Genomic DNA, 10,714 nt, shown 5'->3' on the forward strand with positions numbered 1-10,714 from the left:
CTTGAATTTTAAACTGTGCACAAAAAATAAAGAAATTTTAAAAGTCACAGATCTGAACAGTGTTATGGTTCCGGTGATGTCCTCTGAAAAGTAAAGTCAGAAAAGTTTGCTAAAAGAAATGTAAAACTCTTCTAGTCAAACCCTGACTAAAGTGATAGAGTCACCCTGATGATCGAACAGCTGCTATCACATTGCTCTGATATTTGAATGACTTGGTTGCAGGAGATATCTACATCTGGCAAATATTCACTGTCACATTTTGCTGAACATTTCATCAAGCCTTTCCAAAAGAGGAAGGGATTACCTTATTGGTTCGAAGATGAGTTTTTTTTAAGTTAAGCTATTTCTAGGGTCCTGAGCTATCTGGAGGATATTCAAAGACTTCAAATGGTTTTCAAACTTTCTTTAATTAACTGATGGTCCACTGATACCTTCCTAACTTAAATATGACGAGAAGTCTAATGCAACTATAACTATAGTTCTCTTTTTCCTTTATAGTTTTGAATTTGGAAGTTAATATAACCATAAGAAATACCTGACATATATTGCATAACATTTTAAAATAATACTTTTATTGAAAACCAAAGAGTTAAACAGATTGATGATTTGATTAGATAAATTCAACACTTCCAATGAATGCATGTCAGTCAGTTTTTATAGAAAATTACCCTGTGGCAATTGGAACAAAAAAAACTCACAGCCTAGAAGATGCATCATCACAACTATTGCCTCTACAATAATTGCTGAAGGATTTAATGGAATTAAAGAAATTTTAATGCATTTCTTTGCATAAACCTTAATTCTGTTAAATTCATGGATGATACTACCATTAGGAAAGGACGAAGATGTGTTACTTTCACACAAATTACTGGAAAACTAAGTAACTTGAGAGAATTTTCTGGAAGCAGATATGCAGGGGAAGGTAGAGAAAACAGTATGGACTACTATGTTCCCCACGATTATCTGACATCTAACAATGAAACTCTGGAGAGAGTCTACAATATTGTTAAAGCAAAAAATGTGATAACAAGTGACTGAATGATCCTTTGCTGTCCTTCGTTTCTAAAGGCCAGCTTCAGATGACCCTGGAGAGGAACCAGAATTTGTTGCACAGGGAGGTGAGAAGAGGGGGCATTTCAGAGTCCTCTAGTGTTGGCAACTTTGTGCAGCCAGCTCTCTGGGAGGGTGCGTGGTTCCCCTCCCGCCTGGGCAGATGGCAGGCGGTTTGGACGGAGGTCCTTCTGGAGAGGGGCTGAATCATCCAGCCTCTGAATGATGGCACTGCTTCTCCAGTACTGTTCGCGGAAGCTGTTGAAGCGCCTCTTAGTGGTACCTTGGGGTTTATGGAGAAGAAACAAGTCTGATTCTGAAGGGAGCAGCTTCAGTTATACAGGAAAGAGTGAAAAGGAGACAGAAGGAAAGCAGCACTGAGAACCTGGAGCTCTTAAGCCGGCATCAGTGCAAACGCTGGCTTCGCAACTTACCATCTGTGTGAGCATGGACACATGACTTAAGCTCTTTATTTTTGCCTCAGTTTCTTCACTTATAAAATGATACTAAAAAGGGTACTTACTCAAAGGTGACTGGGAGGATTGGATGTGAAACTCTTAAAATAATGCCTTGGATGTAATAAGTGCTCATTATTTGCTTGCTATTATGATGTCAGCATTTATGTGGAGAAACTGACCAACTGCAAAGAAGCCGTGTATAAACGCCTGATGGCATGAAGGATTCAGTAAATGCAGCTAGAGTGTCAAAATACTTAGAAAAAAAGATAAACTTTAGCAATGTGAAGGAGACATTTCCAGCACTTACGGAAAGCACAGTAATCAAAAACAACAGAACCCATCAAAACACTCTTGAGAGATGAGATGAAATTTTTATGGTTATGAGGTAGAAAGCAGCAAACAAATTTCTCCATGGACAGGAATTTGATTTTTTTCTAAATAAGGTTAGGTCAAAATCCCTACCGTTTCCAAATAACATTAGATATTATTCCATTTTGGTTCAAAACCAATGGCCTGAGTCAGGAGAGGGCAGGAAAAATGATGTCAGACAAGAGGAACTCCTCCATCGATGCTGCTGGCCTATCCACCTGGAAGGCACGCTGGCCTGACCTCTGAACTCCCTCCTGAATCCAATCCTTCTTCTACTCTACAGCTCCCACCTTAGCAGATCCATCCTTACCTCCTCTGGTACCTGTCATGTCCTCCCTCTGCTTCCAGTCTATGCTCCGTTCTCCACACGGAAGCCTGAGAGATCTCTAAAGTGCAGTGTAGAACACATTACTCCCCTGCTCAAAACCTCCTAATGGTGTCCTTGAAGCACCTAAAATCCTAACCCTATCCCATGACCTTCCGCTCTTGGGGCTGTCTTCCTGGCAGATGGTCTATCGCTTCATCACTGAGATCCAGCCATACTGGTCTCCTTTCTGCTTCCTGAATGGGTCAAATCATTTCCAACCTCAGGGCTTCTACTCTTGCTGTTCCTTCTGCTGGGTGTTCTTTCCTCCTGACTTTGTGTTGCTATCACACTGATGTGTTAGCTCAAATGCCACCACTTCAGAGAGAAGAACTCTTGTAATTCTATTTAAAGCAGCTTCTTCAGACTCTACTCCCTTTGCCTCACTTTATTTGTCCCCAAAGCACAACCAACTTACAGATTTTATTTATTGGTGTCTTAATGTGGATATCCATTTCCTCTCACTGGACTACAAATTCCATGAGAGCAGGAACTTCATCGCTCTCTCTCTCCAGGTCATATAACAGCTTTGGGCTATAGTGGGCCTTCCATAAAGTTGAGGGAATAAAAAACCACGGATGTCTGTGATGCTTGGCTACCAGCAGTTCTTTGTCCACCCTTCTCTCTGCAACTTCCTTCACAATGTCTCCCGCTAATGCTACAACCTCAACACTACAGAAAAGTACAACGGTACATCATTCCCTTTCTACTCTGCCCTCCAAATCTACTAAAAAACACTGGTTGCTTGTTGGCATTAATATAAACTTCTGAGAATGGCTGGAGTCACAGACTTAACTAGACCCTGGATGACTATTCTCAGACTGATTCTACAACCATTTTGTGTATCCTGTATTTTTTCTTCTACATTTGGGTGACTTGTAATCGCCTCTTTGTAAACTAAAATTCATGACTCACCTAGCCTACTCTGGGCTGGTAGCCTCTGCATCAGGGCTGAGAAGGTTTTACACAACCTAGTTAGTTCTTGGCCAATTCACCTTGTAAAGTCTATGCAATGACGGTCCCTGGAGAGTACTGCTGTAATTATATTTTTAATAAGGGTGTGAACAGAAATGGAGTTAATTGGCATTCAAATGGCTAAGAGACGAAAACAAGTGTTGCTAAAGATCAACATAGCAATTGGGAAATTTAATACATGGGCGGCAGAAAGCCTGAACCTTTATCTTTTAATCTCATAATTACCAAGCTTCTGGCAATCTGAGTTCCAAATTGCACTTACAGAAATTTTAGTCATGAGGCTATGCAAAGCCATTTTGAGTTTGGAGTTAGTTTAGGTAAGTAGAAAACTTAAAAATAATTTTTAATGCTTTTTTTTTTTTTTGAGAGAGAGAGAGAGAGGGAGGGACCAAGCGAGAGCAGGGGAGGGCAGAGAGAGAGGGAGACACAGAATCTGAAACAGGCTCCAGGTCCTGAGTTGTCACCACAGAGCCTGATGCGGGGCTCGAACCCACAAACCATGAGATCATGACCTGAGCTGAGGTCGGTTGCTCAACTGACTGAGCCACCAGGTGCCCCGATAAGTAGAAAACTTAGTATTATGTTAGAAACCATGTTTTCCAAAGAGTAGAATGACAACACAAATACGGTTTGGATGGTTCTCTGGGGTCATGTGACCTAAAACAAGACAAAAAAGAAATATAAATAAGTAATTAAGATCTGGATCTTAGCTGAGAGGGAAGATCAGCTCTTACTGATCCACATTATAATCACCCGGACAATTATGAATAAATGCTGATCCCCAGGTTCCATTCCCAGACTCTTGAGTCCATGGTTCTATGGGTGGGGCCTGGGCATCTGCATTTTTCAAAGCTCCCAAGATGACTGTCATGAGCAATCAGTGAGGACGACTGTTTCAGTGACTTGATTTTTGTGGTAACTGAAGATATTGGAAATTGTTTTTCAGTCAGGGATGGATTTGGAGATAGAGCAGAAGAACATAATCATTTGGGAATGGGGCAAAAGTAATCCATCTTCTTGTTCTGAAGAGACTGTAGTGTCAAGGCTCTAGCTTTTCCTCATTACCTTTCATAAAGGCCTCCCGGCCTCACTATTGGCAATCAACCCCAAATTCCCAAAACATACGAAGGATTATTTAAAAATGGAGCTGTAAGAATTGCTGGGCTTTCTTCTCTTTCTTTTCAGGTGTGTAATAAAAAAATCAATATTCTTTCAGAAAACAGGAGCTTCAGAGGAGAGGAATTAGAATAGCCCAAGAGGCCTGGGGCTTAAGGAGTCTTCCCTTCCCAGAGGTAGGAATGCAAGAGCTGTGATACGCATGGCCACACTTCCACCGGGACAGAAACTCCAAGATGGCAGTGATGGGCCTCCAGGGACCGCCATGGCTGCCTATGCCCTGCTGCTGCTCATCATCACAGCACTGCAGCTCAGGCCGACTTGTCATCTTTCACCTACTGATCTGTAACACTGATTCATTCATTGAAGAAATAACATTGCCAGGACAGAGTATTCTAACAGCAGCAGGAGACTGTGCAGACTCACTCTGGGAGCCAAAGCAGATACGGGGAGTTCAGTGGCTGAGAATTCTAATTTCACTGCTGCTGCCAGTTGGCCTCAAGGCTCAAGGCAAGTAATTAAATTCTATTTCCCAATTTGTAAAGTTGGAGAGGTGAGGGAAGGTTACCGGTTATTGTAAAATAACTACTATGGGCATTAATGGGCATGATAATAAAGCCCTTTGCAATGTTTATACAAAGCCTTGTGGGTATGACAAGCAGCTGTGGGATACCGACTGTTTAACCAGGATTAAATACGGGGCACTGCAAAAACACACAGAGTAAGGGAAGGGACAGCTAGAGACAACGTTTAGCCACCCACATGGGTAGGATCAGTAGGAGCAGCAATTACCTGTGATTTAAAAAGACCACACAGAGATAGATATACATGTATATAAAATTTCTGTAAAGATCACACATGTTCTCCATTTAATCCCCTTTAAAATATTACCCTTTAAATCTTATTTCCCATGATTGTGATCTAAAAACCTTGTGTTTTTTGCTCAGTGGTTTTCAACTCTAGCTCAGAATATTCACTTTAGGATACTCTGGGGAGGGGTACCTGAGTGGCTCAGTCGGGTTAAGCTTCTGACTCTTGGTTTCGGCTCAGGTCATCATCTCAAAGTTCGTGAGCTCGAGCCCCAAGTGTGGCTCAGTGCTCATAGCGTGGAGCCTGCTTGGGGTTCTCTTTCTCTCCCTCCCTCCTCCCTCCCTCCCTCCCTCTGCTCCTTCCCTGCTCACACACACACATTCTGTTCCTCTTTCAAAGTAAATAAATAACCATTAGAAAAAACAGAATATTCTGGGGAGTTAAAAAAAAACAGTTATATTGATAGTCAGTCTTCATTCCTAAAATGATTAAATGAAAAGTCTGGAGCTGCAACTGAGGCATCAGTATGTTGTAAACGCTTCCCTGTGACTTTAAGAGTTCCCTTTTACATCCTCAAACCCTCCCCGCACGTCTCCATTTGCTGTACTACTTGTGCATATTTCCTTACTTGAAATGCCCTCTCTCCCCGTCTCCACTCTGTCTGTAGCCTAGTTTTATGTCCTTCGATGCCTATCTCTTACCTGCTCTTTCTCAGGCACACTGCCCTCTGGAATCTCCAAACCCTGTTTCACTCCTGTAACACTTGGAGAATGTTCTCTGACACTGCTCCTGGTGTCTCCTGTTTATGCCCATCTTCTCAGCAAGATAACATGCTCATGCAGAGCAAGACCTGTTATGTTCTGTCATTTTCCTTATGGAGTCAGATACAGGCTTCTTGGCTTAGAAGATGCAGAAAACTCTATGTTGCTGTTGATGTAGATACACTAAAATTCGGGGGTGCTCAGCTTCTGTTGTTTCCCCCTCAGATTTAGGCTTTAAGTGAACATGAACGGATGCGCTCTGTATATCTGAAAGAACACCCGTACAGGGCTTTGCTCAGTCTACAGGCAGCGAACTCTTCCCCACAGATGAATGTCTAGGGTCCTCAGGTCATCAGTGATAACCATGGTTCCCACTTGTTTGGCATGTTTCTTCATAAGCTCTTTTTATGGTATTATCTCACGAACTGTGAGCTTCCTACAGGATTGCTGGGGGAAGCAGGGTGAGGCTGACACACAGGCCAGTTGACAAAAATAGAACCCAGACTTCTGATATCCCAGGCCAGAGCCTTCCTCTAACAACTTCAGAATCTGACTGCTTTCCCTCTGGAATACACGAATTGCAGGAACAAATCGTATCTCTCTTTTGCTGACATGCTATTCAAGGGCCACTTTAGCTAATGGACAAAAGAAACCAAAATGGCCTGTGAGGTTGCCGGGGCAGTCCTTCTGGAAACCGGGACTGTGTATTGTTCAGGCTGTTGTAAAGTAAGAGGACAGAGAGGGACAAACACTTATTACCCCAGTGACATGACTTATTTGATGGACTTTATACACAAACATGAAAACTAGCTGTCTCCTGATCTGACTTTACAAACTCCCAGAATGACAAAGACATTGTCTTTAGAAGTGATTTGAAGGTAAATCTCAATCCATATGCAAAATGACCCTTTGCTCATAGGATGTTTGAAAGCTTCCTGAGATTTACCTGATGGGAAAGAGAGAAGAAGTCTGGGCCAAGACGAGAGAAAAAAATTACGTTAGGAAGAAGGGAGAAAAATTTCCTATCGTGTATTTGTCAACTTATTCGTCTATACCAGTACTGTTAAATGAAAATATAAAAAAAAACTAAAAGGAAACAGATGAAATTAATTTTAATAATATATTCCATCTAAACCAATGCATCCAAATATTACCATTCTAACATATAATCAATACGAAAATCAATAAGGGTGGGTTTTTTTGATATTAGGTCTTTGAAATCTAGGGTGTAGGGGCTCCTGGATGGCTCAGGCAGTTAAACTCTGATTTTTGATTTCAGTTCAGGTCATGATCTCAGGGTTTGTGAGTTCAAGCCCTGCGTCAGGCTCTGTGCTAATAGCTTGGGATTCTGTCTCCCTCTCTCTCTCTCTCTCCTCTCTGCTCCTCCCCCTCCCCCTTCTCTCTCAAATTAAATAAAAATAAACTTAAAAATAAAGAAATCTAGGGTGTATTTTATTCTTCCAGCCATCTCAATTTGGACTAATCCCATTTTAAGTACCTAATTGTCACATGTAGCTAGTGCTACTATATTCCACGGTGCAAGTTTAGACACACCAACTGGAATTTAGGGCATCAGATAGAAATCAATTAGCCACCTAATATACTTTTGATACTTTCCTTCTGTTAGCTCCTTGCTATCTTCTGGAAGAGATGATCTCAAAAGCCACATGCTGTGCGAGCAAAACAGACTACGGGACTCAGAATGCCAGCTTTGTAACTTTGTGCTAGCTGCCTGCCTTCTGTGAATCTTGGTTTCTTCCACTACCAAAGCAAGACAAAGATGACTAACTTGCCAGACTGTCAGGTTAAATAAGATAAGCATAAAGTCCACAGCATGGCCTAGAAGAGTACAATAGGCAATCAATAATTTCCCCTATATAAAACCCATATTGATTTCTAAGGGAACATCTCATTCTATCTGAGGCTCTACTGCTTCATTTTTTAATGTTTATTTATTTTGAGAGAGAGAGAGAGAGAGCATGAGCAAGGGAGGGGCAGAGAGAGAAACCCAAACAGGCTCCACGCTGTCAGCTCCCACAAATCAAAAGATCATGACCTCAGCCAGAGCCAAATGTAGGACACTTAACTGACTGAGCCACTCAGGCGCCACTCTACTCCTTCATTTATTCCACTTCCAGATCTTCCCCTGGAGATTTTTCTGCTAAGGCAGTCCCTTCCCCAGACCTTCATCAGACTGGCTCCCTCTTATTATACAAGTTCAAGTTCAAGAATGACCTTTTTGTGGAAATCTCCTTGGCTGCCCTAATTCAAGTTGCTTCCAAGCCCTGTTACTCTTTCGCCCCCAGCCTCTCCTTACTTTCTTCACAGCATTTCTCAATATCTGGAATTATATTATTTATGTATTTGTTCACCTGTCTCTTATCTATCACTCTCTCTAGCCCAGACGCTCCACTAGAGACAGGACCTTGTCTGTCTTTTTCAGAGCTCAGCAAGTATTTGTTGAATGAATAAATGCTTAACACAGGGAGGTAACTGAAAAGGGTGACCCTATTCCTTTTTAAAGTAGCAGAGAATGAAAATTCTAGGGCTCTTTTTCACCTAAAAGAGTTGCTGAGAAAGTTGGTGGCCCAGAGCCAGCCTCGCCTGCTGAAGGTCGGTATTGCCTAACTGGAGTCTCACAGCTGGCTCTGGAAAGTGTTGGGGAAATTATTCTTCACAGACGATTTTATTGTTGCTGCTTGTTAATATGTATCTGATGCAAAGTATATGTTCATGCCACTTCAATCACCTAGAAGATTTGGTTATTCCTACCCTAAATGTTCTAAAGAAGAACTGGGTTGGGACCCAGTTGGCATGATGCAATTTTCTGATGCCAGGGAGCTTGGCAACACTACCTAGTATGAAAAGCGTGAATGTCAAAGTCAGGCAGAACTGGGATCCAACCCCAGGGCTCCCAGGCTTGGATCCCAGCTCTGCCTTTTACCAGCTCTGCAGATTGGGCAAGTAATTTAAATTTTTATAAGCCTCAATGTATTTGCAAAGCTTTGGGTGACAATTCATACCCTGCAGTGTTGCTATGAGATTAACTGAGGTGATGTAGAAAAGTGCTTAGTTCACCTTGATGCTCAGTGAACAGTAGGTATCAAAGCTGTCATCTTTGATGAGAGGAGGTCTTGCCAAAATATACTGATGGATCTTTGGAAGGGCTACTATGAGGGTATCCAATTGCCTTTTAAAATTCTGATATTTCTTTCCCACATTTCTATGTCGTCCAGCTTCTTGCAACTAACGAGTAGCTAAGTTACAGGAGTAATTGTAACTAAGAGAGAGACAGAAGAGGAGAGATACAGAGAGAATACGCTGAATTGGCTATTTGAGCCACACTGTGAACAATGACAGTGGAGACATTTCTCTTTACAGAGACAGTTTCTTGGGTATCTGGAGATGGACGTGACCGTGAAACCGCTCTGGTCTCCATGCTGAGGTGTTTGTGACTATGAGCAGAGAGATAACCATTTCACTTTCAACATCGCAGGCCAAAAGAGAATTGAGAGGAAGGGTGGAGAATCCATACCAGTCTGGACACATGTTATTTAATGGCAACACAGAGTGCTCTGCTTGACAAAGATGAAACAGGAAAGCCAGCTCTGTATTCTGAACCCACCGCTCATCCCTGAGAATAATTAGACCAGAAGTGACTTTTCTCATTCTGTTGCTGACCTAAGCCCTGTAGGAGAAAAAGTAAGCTGCTCTGAAATAGCATGGAACTACTTAACACTTAACTTCTAACCTCACATCAATATTCATAACAGCAGTCCATTACTGACTATACACCAGGCATTTCCATTTCTCATTTTCCATTTTCCTAATAACCGTGCAAGAAAAGCAGTATTGCTCCCCATTTTACAAACGGGAAAAGTGAGGCTTAGAGTAGTTCAGTGACTTGTAACGTGGGAGCCCAGATCTAAAGTCTGTTGGGCTCCAAAGCTCCATGTGTCTTCCACTGTACCTTGCTGGCATTGCCAATGGAAGACCCAGGTCCCACAAGACAGGAGTCCCTAGTACTTTAAAAGAAGGTCCAAAGCTCCAAAATAACACCATCACTACTCCAAGTACGCACTGGAGAGAAAACAGCGCTTGTTTCCTTCAGAAGGGGGGTGATGGGCATGGAGGAGGGCACTTGTTGGGATGAGCACTGGGTGTTATACGGAAACCAACTTGACAATAAACTAAGGAAGAAAAAAAAAACAAAAACCAAACCTTTGGCTCCACTGTCTGGCATCCAGCTAGGGGACCTGAAAACTATCTCTGAGACAGACCGTGACCTTCAACAGGTGGCTTTCGAGTGCCGTTTGTAGGGATGAAATCTCTAGGGCTGAGGACCATCACCTTAGGAAAGTCATTAAAAGAGTTTGTGAGGAGGGTTCTCCAGGAGGCAGGGATTGGCGAAGCCTTTGGGAAACAGTGGCCCGGGAGCTTACTGGTGACAAGACTGCCTTCTCGTCAGCAGCCTGGCTGACTCCGGACCGGAGGATGACTTCCGTAGCCAGCCCAGCTGCCAGCAGAGGGTTAGCCGGGTTGTCTTGATACAAAAGGTCCTCAAAAGGAAGGAAAGGAAGGGTCTTCCCGGAACGTCCACAAACCGTGAGGGACTGCTTGCAAAACTTTATGTATAGTACATGGGAACATTTTTTTTCCCTTGGAGGAGAACTCATGGATAAGTCTCAAAAGGACCATGATTCTCAACTTTTAAGAACCATTAAAATTAAAAATTTCATCTGCTTAAAAAATTTTTTTAAGTTTCGTCTGCCTCTTCCTTACACTATTCAATACATTTACCCAATTTATAT

The 10,714-nt window shown here is 42.3% G+C and overlaps 1 long non-coding RNA gene across 1 annotated transcript in view; it reads right to left on the bottom strand.

Annotated features, from left to right (window-relative positions):
• Positions 1–550: 550 nt before the first annotated feature.
• The window catches only part of LOC144228396 (uncharacterized), an 11,253-nt gene continuing 1,089 nt past the window's right edge, over positions 551–10,714 (bottom strand). The window contains exon 2 of the long non-coding RNA XR_013334179.1: positions 551–1,333. This is a non-coding gene — a long non-coding RNA (uncharacterized LOC144228396). The remainder of the gene's footprint in view (positions 1,334–10,714) is intronic.

The sequence above is a fragment of the Crocuta crocuta genome, unplaced genomic scaffold, assembly GCF_008692635.1.
Source record: "Crocuta crocuta isolate KB4526 unplaced genomic scaffold, BGI_CrCroc_1.0 scaffold150, whole genome shotgun sequence".
NCBI classification, from domain to species: domain Eukaryota; kingdom Metazoa; phylum Chordata; class Mammalia; order Carnivora; family Hyaenidae; genus Crocuta; species Crocuta crocuta.